The sequence below is a fragment of the Theropithecus gelada genome, chromosome 13 (assembly GCF_003255815.1).
Source record: "Theropithecus gelada isolate Dixy chromosome 13, Tgel_1.0, whole genome shotgun sequence".
Lineage (NCBI taxonomy): Eukaryota > Metazoa > Chordata > Mammalia > Primates > Cercopithecidae > Theropithecus > Theropithecus gelada.
This window is the reverse complement of record NC_037681.1, coordinates 11,186,809-11,199,965: the sequence shown is the minus strand read 5'-3', so window position 1 is coordinate 11,199,965 and position 13,157 is coordinate 11,186,809. Positions and strand designations below refer to the sequence as shown.

General features: G+C 45.9%; 1 protein-coding gene across 1 annotated transcript in view; it reads left to right on the top strand.

Annotated features, from left to right (window-relative positions):
- The first annotated feature begins 12,998 nt into the window (after positions 1-12,998).
- NCK2 (NCK adaptor protein 2) overlaps positions 12,999-13,157 on the top strand; it is a 151,796-nt gene continuing 151,637 nt past the window's right edge. The window contains exon 1 of the mRNA XM_025354629.1: positions 12,999-13,071. The gene's annotated coding sequence lies outside the window, so the exon portion shown is untranslated. The remainder of the gene's footprint in view (positions 13,072-13,157) is intronic.

Genomic DNA, 13,157 nt, shown 5'->3' with positions numbered 1-13,157 from the left:
GAAATCTCCTTTGATTAAAAAGCAGATGGCTAAAAGCTACAATGAATTCAGTAACACTGCAAAATGAGTTTGTGTTTTATTCATCACCGCAGCATTGCCTATATTTGAAAAATAGTAGTGTGTGCATGTGCCAAATGTGAGCTTTGTTCAGACCCCAGGCTGGGAGAGTCCGCTGGTTCTGCGGTCCCGTAAGTGACTCTCCTGTGAGGATGGGCGACCATCTGAAGTCATGAGGGAGGAGCCTGAAAAATTTTCCCCTGAGCTGCTTTAGAGACGTGCCAAGAAAACACATTACGCAAGGCTCGGAGACAAACTTCCCTGAGTAATCTGTCTCCTGAATTTCCTTCCATCAGTCAAGATTAGTCGTGCACCCACATGTCTTTGTGTAGAACGATGATAATGGGGGAGCAGAAAAAAGCTGGGTGCAGAGAAACCAAAACCCTTGAGTCCATACGTGCATTCTTTTCAGAAAAAATGCTGCCCTTCCACCTCCCAACTTTATTCTTGGGTGGTATATTGCAAGGCTGTGGGTTATCTGGCTTGGGATGCTTGGAGGCATTTTCTGCTGTGAAGAATCCCAGCTTTGTCAGACCAGGGGGGTGTGTGTGTGTATGGGTGTGTGTGCACGTGCACGCGCACACGCGTGCACATGCATGTGTATATTCTTTATAACAACTTCGGATATATGCTGTTTTAATTTGGGTTCCAACCCTGAAATAAGGATTTGGGCATAAGTAATTCATTTGGCTGGTGTTATGGACTAAATTGTGCCCCCTCTCCCATTCAGATGTTGGAGCCCTGACCCTCAATATGAGTGTATTTGGAGATGGAGCCTTTAAAGAGGTAAACAAAGTTACATGAAGTCATAAAGGTGAGGGCCCCTGATACAATAGGACTGATGTCATTACAAGAGGAAGACACCAGGGATGTGCATGCGCAGAAGAAAGGTTATGTGAGGACATGGCAAGAAGTTGGCCATCTGCAAGCCAAGGATGGAGGCCTATGGAAACCAGACCTACTGGCACCTTGATCTTGGACTTCCAGCCTTCAGAACTGTGAGATGATAAATGTCTGTCATTTAACCCCTTGGTCTGTGGGTCTTTGTTCTGGCAGCCTAAGCAGGCTAATAAGGTAAGTGTCCCAAGAGGTACAGGGAGTGCATGAGATGTGAGAAGGAAGGAAGGTCACCAGCGGGTCCCAGCTTTGGACAGCTGGGGCAGTCTCACTGGGGAGTTTCCAGGAGACCATATAGAACACACCACAGCATTGTTCCACCAAGAGGAGAGAAAGCTGGGCACTTATGAACAGATGCACATTGGGGTGTTCAGGAAGGGTTGCTCCCCTGGCACTGCTGCTCTGCTCCTACCTCGGGGTCAAGCACATGCCTATAGCCAGAGAAAGCCCCCAGCGAGAGCAACCCAGGGCTTGAGAGAGGAAGGCATCGGTATATAAGGAAGTGGGGGCCTTGTCCAACAAAGCTGCTGGTGATCCCTAGGGAGGATGTCAGGCAGGCACTGACAGCATCTGCTACAACAATCTGCATCAAACAATCATATCTACTTTTAAATTATGTTGGTGTTTATCCAATTAGTACAGGTTTTAGACTAATTTCTTCAACAGCAACACATTTCTCCCCCATGCCGCCCCCCACCACACTGCCCACTTATACTGACTGGATAGGAGAAATAATTTATTGAAGTGAGACCTGCTTGTTTTCACTTAACCTTGGAACCAATCTTTGAATAACATAGAAATCTAGAGGTTTTGAGGTCTAAGGCAAACCACACTAGGAATGTGTGTATATTATTGAAATCAGGCTTAACCCATTTATGCCTAGTGTTTCATTATTGGAGAGCTAAGCCTGTGGGAGTTATTTATAGCCTATTGTTCAAGGTCATTGCCAAAGTCTGAATTTTTACAAAAAAAAAAAAAAATTGCGACCTCAGGCATAAATGGGTTAAATGATATCCAAGGTTAGCTTGGAAGAGAAGTTACAAAAGGTGGGCTCAGCTATAGGTGAGACCTGAGAGATTGAGATGGGGTTGAGGTGGGGTCTGAGGGGTGGGGTTGAGGGTCTGGACAGTATCATAGGGCTCCAGACACGAGGACTCCAACAGGCTGCTGACTTCCAGAATGCCTCACTGTTAGCATCAGCAGCACGGGACACTCAGACATGGTATGGGTATCTCAATCAACCCCAAGGCAGCCTCCCACGAAAGTTAGAGAAAACCCCCCTGCCACCTTTCACCCATTCAATACTCCTTTCTTCAGTAATTCAGAGCAGTTTCAGAAGGTTAGCCTGCAAACTTGATAGCGACAGGGACTGTTTTCCTTGGTTGAGAAAGATGTAATTTCTCTTAACATCCAAAAGGATGCCCAAATTGTTTCTGGACCAATCCCCCAGTGAGAACAACTAGAAAAAGAAAAAAAAGAAAAAAAAAAAAAAAACCCGGAAAAACTAGGAAAACTTTGTATGAAACATGGCTATGGAGTCAGTGAGAAATTGTGGGGCCAGTGTCTGGGAGGGACTATCCTTATAATTCTAGCTTTTTATCCTTGCATGTTTCACGCTTCCCAGGCTCTCCTGTTCCTCTCTTGGCACCACTCCCCAAATGAACTACTCACATACAAGCCCTTGTCTTGGGTTTTAATATCCAGAAATCAGGACATCTGAGGAAGCTGCTGATGGTCCTTTAAGGAGACCGATTGGGACTCTAGGCAAAGCAAGGGTGCCAGGTCCCTCATGAGCTTAGAGCAGGCTCTGTTTCTTCTGATGCATCTTCTGGATTAAGTAGAACTATAGAATACACATTCCTCTCTTTTGACCCCAATATGTAGCCAGCGACTTTGTCCTGTCCAGTGTTACCTCATCTGGACCACACACATCCCTCTTTTTCTGTTCGTTTCTAGTGTGACTGCCATGGGCAGGGTTCCTCAATCCCATCCAGCCCGATGCTGTGACCTTCACAGCTTCTGTCTGTCTCTACATTTCTTGCATGACCCCACCTGACAATCTTCCCAAATACATCACCGGCATTTCATGTTTTTATTGATAAAAGTGGCACACCTACAGAAAACCACAGGAAGCAAATATATGGCCAAATGAACCACTGTAAAGCAAACACTCTTATAACCACACCCACCTCCAAATCTCCATCTCTTCCCCCTCAAGAGTTCTCTCTTTCCTTTCTGTTTTTCATGCATTGTTAATCACTGTGGCTCATTTTCTTTTGGTTATTAAAATGTATTTTAGGTCTCTTAACCTATAGGTTCAATGTCCACCTTTGTTTAGTTTTCTTAGCAACATGGGTGGAAGAAGCCAGGTCTTTTGTCCTTCAGAATACCACAGTCTGGATTTTGCTGATTGCATTCCCAGTATAGTTGGACACGTTCTCTGTCCCCTGTGTTTCCTGTAATTTTGTGGTTGGATCCAAAATATCTTCTTAATGCCTCACTTCCTTGTTCAAGAAATCATCAGTCTCCCTAAACTTCTCCTCTTGCCTCTTAGGTGGTGTATTAGTTCATTTTCACACTGCTATAGACTACCTGAGACTGGGTAATTTATAAAGAAAAGAGGTTTAATTGACTTACAGTTCCACATGGCTGGAGAGGTCTCAGGAAACTTACAATCATGGCAGAAGGCAAAGCGGAAACAAGGCACATCTCACATGGCAGCAGGAGAGAGAGGGAAACTGCCACGCACTTTTAAACCACCAGATCTCGTGAGAACTCACTATCATGAGAACAGCATGGGAGAACCACCCCCATGATCCAATCACCTCCCACCAGGTCCCTCCCCCAACACACGGGGATTACAATTGGAGATGAGATTTGAGTGGAGACACAGAACCAAACCGTGTCAGGTGGGGTGTGTGACTCATGAATGGAGGTGGGCAAAATAAATGCCCTACCTCCTCTAACCCACAATGGTCATCTGGGCCAGGGGCTCCAGACAGCACTCACAGGAGGAGTGACGTGTCCTCATTCTCTTGTATACAGCAGGCTCATTTCCTCCTCAAATTCTCCCTTCCAGTGGTTCCAGAGGCCAGAATATCCCCTCTTCCTTCTCGTCTTCTCTGTGGCATCCTGGTTCTGCCCACGCCCTCCATACAGGATTTAAAGTCTGTCCAGGAATAATGCTCCAGAAACATGACCACTCAAAGATGCCCATGCCCACAACCCCGGAGCCTGTGAATGTTCCCTTCCACGGCGATGGGACTTTGCAGAGGTGAGTAAGGCTACCAACTTTGAGATGGAGAGATGGCCCTGGATTGTCCAGGTGAGCCCTCTGCAATCACAAGTCCTAAAGGGAGGGTGACCTTTCTGGGCTGCAGTGAGAGAGACTCAGAAATGGAAGCAGGGTCAGATAAGATGCATCGCTGCTAGCTTTGAAGGTGGAGGAAAAGGCCATCGTGGAAGAAGTGTGTGTGACCTCCAGAGGCAGGAAAAAGCAAGGAAATGAATGGTCCCCTAGAGCCCTCCAAAGGTAATGCAGCCCCACTGCCACCCTGATTTTAGGCCAGAGAGACCTGGGTTGAATTTCTGACTCACAGAACTGAAGGATCATAACCGTGGTGTTTAAGGTCCTGACTTTGTAGTGACTTGTTATGGCAGTAATAGGAAACAACACCCCATCCAGTGTGGCTCTGAGTGCTGGCCTTCAGGAGGGGTCACTTCTCTAGTCTGAGTCCCTGCAGGTAAACGTGCCAGTCCTCTCTAACACCTCCCTACGCCCTGAGACCCCTGGCCCAGTGCAGACATGTGAAGTGTCTAATAAAATTAGAGTAAAGTGGGTGAAATCAGTAACTCTGTTAAGAATTCTCAACATGAAAGTGATTTAATAGGATATTAAAATAAGTGCAATTTATTGATCTTGGTTGCACTTCTCAGATACTTTGTAAATCAATATTAGGTATTTGTCAGAGACATCATGAGAAAGAAATCACAACCATTTGTTTGCTTTGTGACCTTAGACAGGTTTTCAAAGCTTTTCAACCTCAGTTTCCTTATCTATAAGATGGGGGTCTTCATGCCTCCCTCACTGGGGTTGTGAGTATTAGATAGTGTGCTTGGCCAGTGGTAAGAATGCGACAAATGATAGCTATTAACAACTATTGTGTTAATAATAAAAACTTATACAATGGTACATAGCTAAACCCATTTGCATTTAAAAAATGATATTTCTAAATAATGTATTTTTATCCCACACCTTTCCTTCAAAAAGCATCACTAACTGCCAACTTTGTATGAGGTGTCAGTGAGATACTCTGGGGAAGTCAAAGAAATAATTTTGGTGGTTCATTCCTATAATCCTAGCACTTTGGGAGGCCAAGGTGGGCAGATCACTTGAGGTCAGGAGTTCGAGACCACCCTGGCCAACAAGGTGAAACCCCATCTCTATCCAAAAAACAAAAATTAGCCAGGCGTGGTGGCATGTGCCTGTAGTCCCAGCTACTCAGGAGGCTGAGGCAGGAGAATCACTTGAACCCAGGAGGTGGAGGTTGTAGTGAGCCAAGATCGTGCCATTGCACTCCAGCCTGGGCAACAGAGTGAAACTCCATCTCCAAGAAAAAATAATAATAGCAATAATAATAATAATAATAATAATTTTGCCCTGAATCAGTTTATGATCTTAAAATATCATATGGACATAAATTACTAGAAAACAAGGCATTTTTGGCTATACGCCCCAGTAGAGTTTCGGAGAATGAGAGGAACTCCAAGGAAAGAGAGCTTACCGCATCATGGATGGAAGGGAAGGCAACGCAGACTACAGACAGGAAGCTACACAGGATTATTCCTCAATGCAGCCTACTCTCAGCTGGATTTGCATCAAATTCGCAGAAGAAAGCCATCCAGTGCCCTGCAGAGTGAAAAAGAGATTACGTTACAGTGTCTCTAAAACATACCTTCCTATTAACTTATTTTTTCTTTAGTGAAGACTGTGATTTTAAAAAAAGCAACATCCCACTTACCAGGACTCTAGTTGAGAATTGCTTTATATTTTAGAAGTATTCCCTTTTATTTTTATTTTATTTTATTTTTGAGATGAAGTCTCACTTTGTCACCCAGGATGGAATGCAGTGGCAGGACCTTGGCTCACTGCAACCTCCGCTGCCTCCTGGATTCAAGGGATTCTCCTGCCTTGGCCTCCTGAGTAGCTGGGATAACAGGCATGTGCCACCATGCCTGGTTAATTTTTGTATTTTTAGTAAAGATGAGGTTTCACCACGATGGCCAGGCAGGTCTCGAACCCTTGACCTCAAGTGATCCACCCACTTCAGCCTCCCAAAGTGCTGAGATTACAGGCATGATCCCGGCTAGAAGTCTTCCCTTTTAAAACATGTATGTAAGCACTGAATGACTAGGCTGTAAGTTACTGGAGCCTTCACTCAATGGCAGTCTCCTACTCAGCACTTTACTTTCAGAAAAAAGCAGCAAATGCAGGAAAACAAGCAAATTTTATTAACTTTTTAAAAAGTAATTTGAGCACATGGCTCTGACTTAGTAAAGATTCTTCCGCTCAATCTTGTACACACTTAACACTATAAAATGAGGATGCATGTTCAGAATGATGACTCTGCGACATTACGAGGCACCCCACATCAAAAAGGGACTCATTTCATTTACTGTCCTGTGCTTTCCAAGGTGAGATATCTGCCTCCAATATACGTACATATATTTTTAATTTCAATTTATGTTCCAGCTGAAGGGAATGTCTGGTTAATCTTTAACCAACATGAAAATTTAATTTAGAAAACAACTCCTTCCTGAGCCACTCTGATTAATTGAGGGTTATTGTAGCTAACATAAATGTCTCGTCCACGATGTTCACCTAAGGCGGATTTCAAAATGGAAATTTGCGTACAATCTTAGCTTTTCTAAAGTTACAGACTCTCTTAAAATTGTTCCTATCTGAAACTACCTCTGCCCTGCTGCTAACAATCAAAAACAATGTAAAGTTGTGATCATTTTTATTTTTTGGCTCAAACACCTGTTACATTTTAAAGCTGTGATGTGTAATGTTGATCACCACAGGAAGCGTTTGATAAAACACATACTGAAAAATAGGTCAGTGTTTAAGTGCACTTCCGTTCCTTTTTTTTTTTTTTTGATACCCTAACTTACATTCAACTTTATAGTGTTACTTCATCTGTTTTTCCTTTATTTACACAACTAAATAGAGCATAGTTACTTCCTGAAGTCCAGATCACAGTTCTTAGATAGAGGCAGGAGAATCGTACTGATCATCCATAGAGGACACCCCACTTTTTTGGGGGGTGTGTATGAACTTTAACTCTTTGTAGTGGTGGTTTGTAAAAAGTTAATCCTGCCAGTCACTAAGAGATGGGTTTCATGGGTTTCTAAGCTGCCCCTTCTTGGGTCTGATGAGGTAGTGAAAAGGTACTTTGTAGTTTGGGTGTGAAACCACTGTGCCATCTTAAGACTTGTCTCTTCCCCATGTGTTCATGCAGGTGAAATGAAATGCGAAAATCCACCAGTATCTGTTTTGAGATTCTCATAGTGAGTTACTAATGGCCTCCTTTTAAGTTTCTTCACTAATGCTCACTGTCCTCTTTGACACACTCGTAAGTGTGGAATTTCCATCCATCGTGAAAGGTTTGCCAAGTGTCTGCTCTGTACTGGGTAGGCAGGAGCAGGGTCGGGGCTGTAGAGGAAAACTAGGAGTGGCTCCTGCCCTCAGGGCGTTCATATCGTTGCTGAGATGAATGACACAATTAAAGAGCAATAGGCTCATTACTCCAGCAGGGTATTTATAGCAGTAATAGCAACTTTTCTAGCACAGAGGCACTTAAGGGCAGGAACTGTGGCTTGCTCATTTTTGTACCTCCTGCAGTGCGCTCTCCATGTAGTAAGTTGGCAATAACTATTCTTCTTTACATTTAACAAATGTACAAAAGCAAAACTGTTCATCCCTGACAAGCCAGTCCTCCCCACTTTTCTATTTGGGATCTTGGCACCGTTATCTTTGTGGATGTGGGCATCCAAAGCCTCAGGTTATATTCGTGCCCCATTCTCTTTCTCTTTGGTCCCCCACATTCAAGCAGCTGCCAATTCATTTTGAGCCTCCTCCTCCATTTCTCCTAAAACACTTTCCCATCCATTTGCAGTTGGGGTTATGAACTCTCTTAGAAATGCGAACTTTTGTCTGCTCTTCCTGTCTCCAGCTGTCCTTCCGTGCATGCACCAATTGTGTCTTCCTGGGCTGAGCCCAGATGATGTCCACACGTAACCACTTTCCTTCTTGGCCTCGCGATCCGCTCTGTGCAGTCTCTGCTCCATTTAGGCAAGTGGGCCATTCCCTGTCCCTACGGGGTCCTCCCACATTCCCCTGTCTGCCTCAGGGTTCTGAGCTGCCGCCACTGGGAATTTTCTCCCTGTCTATCTCCACCTTTCAAAATGCTACCATTTGCATTATTCAGGGGTTCGGGTTGCAAAAAGAGAAAGTGCCTCTGGGTACCTTAAGCAGAACAGGAGAATTTACTAGAAGAATATCAAGTAGCTCACAGGGGAACTGGAGAGCAGAAGGGGTGAGAATGGAGCCGGCTCACTCCTGTGGGAGGGATGTGCTGGGACTATTTCAGCTATGGCAAATTGAATTTCACCCTCCCTTGTCCTTGTCACCCTCTCCAGTTTCAGTCTTGAGTGGGAGGGTTCCACTGGCCGATTCCAGGCTGTTCATTCTCACAGGGCTTCTGGGAATGGAGAGACTGAGGTGCCCACTCTGCCTCCCTCCAGGGTTCAGACAGGTCTCTCTAAAACCGGGAAGGGGCTAGACACGGGGCAGCCCAATTAAAGGCAGCTTCTCACCACGTCATCTCTCAAGGTCATTGCCAATGCCACCACCTTTCATAAAGCCTAAAGCCTAAATCCTCTCCCGATTCTCCAGACATATTTTCTTCGGTACTGTTCATATTTAGTTTTATATTATAGTTATTTGTATGCTCGTTTCAACCTTCTTTTTGGATCTTTCCTTTCCATTTCTCCTAAACTATTTTCCCATCTGTTCACTCCACTCCAGTTTGCGTTATCACCTCTCTGAATAATGCAATCTTACATCTGCTCTTTGCACATCCAGGTGTTCTTTGGTATCTGCATCAAATGAATGAATCCTGAAGTGGACCTTATAATGCCTTACAAATAGAACTACACCAGATATGCTTCATTGAATTGATGGTTAAGAGAGAAGGTCATGAGAAAGCAGACATGAGTGTTTACCATGTGCTGAACACACAGTTGAGACATGTTTACATTATCTCCTTTAATTCTCACAACGCTTTGCAAGAGCACTATTAATATCTGAGGCTCAGAGAGGTGAAATGATCCCAAGGCACAGGCTTGAAGGTAGGCTTTGAGCCTCTGACGTCTGACTTGGACAGCACCCTCAACCTCGCTTTGTGTTTTCCATGAGTCCAAGGAGGGATTAGAGAAAGCCTTGAATGGAGATCTGAAAGAGAAGGAGGGGGACAGGGAATTCCTAACCGCCTTCACACCACAGAAGGCTGAAACTAGTGTGACTCAGTGTGGCACTGTGGGCAGAGCTGAGTGACTGAAGCAAACAGCTTACACTGGACAGAGGTAAAAAGGAGATTGTATGGCAGGACTAAGTTTGAGAGGCCTTTGGAAGAGAGGTCATAATGTGTAATGCTAATGTGATTTTAGACAAAAGTGTACTACACCTCCTTCCACTCTATGTTTTTTATGCTTTCAATACTTTGTGATTGAAGACAGTAAAACAGGTGTGGACACATTAATGGAATAGAATGCAGGAAAACCTGTATAGTTTTAGATAAAACATAAGCTTCAAAGAAATGTCTCCCCCATATTAAGCCTTCCAGTGGGTTGGATGTTGGCCCTAAAAGATGTGTTCACCTGGAAGCTGAGAATGTGACTTTATTTGGAAAAAAGGTCTTTGCAGATGTTGTAAGATAAGGGTGTCGAGATGACATCATGCTGGATTACAGTGAGCCCTAAATTCAATGGTACTTGTCTTTACAAAAAGAGAGAAGGGAAAGGACACAGGGAACCAGGTTGTGTGAAGACAGAGAGGCAGAGGTGGGCGTGACGCTGCCACAAGCCAAGGAATGCCTGCAGTGGCCAGAAGCTGGAAGGGGCAGGGAAGGATTGTCCTCTACAGCCTTCGGAGAGAGGCTAGTGTCTTGATATCAGACTTCTGACCTCCAGAACTTTGAGAAAATAACCTCTGTCACCCAGTCTGCGGTCATTTGTTAAGGCAGCCCCAGGAAACTCACACAGGCCACTCAGGGCTAAATCCCCCAGCCTCCCCGGGGGAAAATGCTCAGTCTTCTGTCATCACATAACTTTTGAGGAGACCGTGGTGGGAAATGGGGAACCATGAGAAGTTCTTAAGCACAACCACTGGCAAATGGAAGCAATTTATAGGAAGGTTAGGATGACATTGACGTCCAGTGCAAATCTGAGGGATTTAATAAGTAAGTAATGGGAGACCAGTTGGAAGGCAGTTGTGGGGAAATGAACAAGAGTTTTGGAGTCACGTACATGCAGTTCTGACCCCAGTTATTTGATCCACTGATCAAGTGATTTCATCTGTAAAATGGGGACAATACTATTGTGTGTGGATTAGAGAATATTTATGTCAAGAATTCAATCAAGATACTTTATAAGCATTGCTAGGAATGATGTATAAGTTACGATGCCAGTGATGGAAATGAAAAGAAAGGTGCAGTCAAAAAGATGTTTAAGAATCACCAGGACTCAGAACCATGGGGGTAGACTGAAAGGGGTCTTAGTGTCATTCAGCGCTCTCCTGGCTTTTCTTGGGGAGAACTTGGAGAGAGGGAAGGAAAAGCCAAGATGACAATGAGGTTTCTCCCAGGAGCTGAGGTGCCTGGTAGACTCTTGGCCAGGCCTGAAACCATGGGAGGAGGAGCTAGTCTGGGGAGGAGATGAGTTTCATTCTGAACATGGTGACCTAGAAGAGATGCTGGGCCATGTGTAGGGAGTGCAGATTAGCTGGGGAGCTCTCTAAGGCTACAGGGTCTGGGAGTTAATCAATGAAGGTTTAGACAGGGAGTGTACAAAAAACAATCAACTCTCTCTTAAAAAAAAAAAAAAGGTTCATATCAGAATAAAAACAAAGGACCACCATCTGCCTTGGGGATATTACTTTTAGAGGGTGGGAAGACAACAAACTCTTTAGAGGAGGCAGATGGGCAGGTCAGAAAGGTAAAAGAATCAGAACTGGCTGTGTTTGATGAATGAAAAGATGATGGTGTTTCTGGAAATAGCAGAAATGCCACATACTTCAGAAAACTGCATAGGATAAAGATTGATAAAGGGCCACTGGATGTAGATAGATAATGACATCGGTGACTTTCTAAAAAATCAGAGAAGAGGCATGCAACAACCACGATTCAGTGAAAGTTTACAAAGTAAACAAGCTAGAAACTGGGTCAACATTGTTATACTTATTTTGAGTAAATTAATTTAAAATTGGGCAGACTGATGACTAGTATTCTTCTTTCCTTATTGTAAAGCTAGATATTAGTAACACGAGGCTTGCACAAAAGGATGAACTGAAGTAGCTTCTTTCACAGGATCAAAACAAGGAAAAGGGAGGCTGTCCTGATTCCCTGAGCTTGTACCTGATCCCTGCTCAGTGTACTGTGCCTTCTTCCACTTACTGAGCTATTGAGGGCTACCTACTGCCAGAGTCCTTCACATAGGAGGTAGGTAAATATTATCTCCCCATTTGACAGATGTTAGAAAGGCTAAGACCACCTGTGCAAGGTTACATAGTTCAGGAAGTCAACAAACACTCACCTGTCTGACTTCAAAGCTACACTGACTCCAGTTACCTGTCCTTGGGTTCTTCCTTTCTGGAAGGAAGCAGATGACTGAATCAAATAATACTGCCTTGTAACCTTGGGTAAATTATTATTGTCTTCATAGTAAGCAGACACCAGCAGCCTAAGAATCTCATTAACATGGATGCAGGCTATCCTGCCAGGAAATCAGAATCATTTGAATATTAGGATTTCCTTTGGGAAACCATATGGGGAGGAGAAAAGACATCCGGATGCATGTGTCTGTGAAAGGGAAACTTGCGTCTTTCCCCTTGCTTTTGGGTTTTAATCTTCCAAGTTTGTTTATAGGCTAGCCACAACTTGAGGCTGGGTGAGCTGAACAGTCCCATCATTAGCGACACTCCTTCTAGTGGCACATTCGGGCAGCTCCTCTTCGGATTCTGTCCCCATGGGTGTGCAACCAGGATTCCACTGGCTGGGGCTGGCCTGGATGCCTGGGAGGCAACAGAGGTCGAGTTTCTTCTCCCTTTAGGAAGTGCCTCAGACAGGGATGATGGACTAAAAACGTGTCTGGTTGGGAAAGTAAATAGATGCAAGACAAATAAATAAAAATGCCCACAAGCAATTACAAGGAGGAAGTGACATTTTTATTTAAGTCACTTTTCTGATGGACACCAGGCCTGCTTAGCTGAGTGCCGTGGGAATGCTTCCGGGAGGGGGGCGGCTGCCCAGCAACTACAGCTTCGCGATAAGGACATCAAACAAACAAAAAAGAGGACGCAAAGCCCACCCGGCAGGCATCCCAGGCTGGAAGTTGCAGCCTATGTTTTCACTCTCCTCCCCACCCACCCAGCCTGCCCCCCACCGCCCGCGCGCAATTTCGGGCGTGGGGACCCTTTCCTGTCCCCGGCGCCGGGCCAGTGCTGCGCCTCCAGAGCGGAGCGTCCCGCAGCCCCGCGCTATACCCGCGCCCGTACCGGGACCCGGGCGCGGAGCCTGGCGGCGACGGGGGGCGCCCCAGGTGGGTCTCGGGTCCCCGCCCCGCGTGCCCGGGCCTGGGCCGGCCCCTGGGCGGCGTCACGGCGCTGCCGGGGAGGAGCGCGGGAGGAGGAGGAAGAGCGCGGAGGAGGCGGGCGCTGCGCGCCGGGGGAGGGTCGCCACCGCCGCCGCCGCCGCTGCCGCCGCCGCCGCGGGGATCGTCAGGCCGGAGCCGCGCGGCCGAGCGGGCGGCGGGCGGAGGGGAGGGCTCGGCTGCGGGCAGGCTCGCGGCGCCCGGGCGGGCGGGGGGCTCCGGCGTGACGATCCCCGCGGCGGCGGCGGCAGCGGCGGCGGCGGCGGTGGCGACCC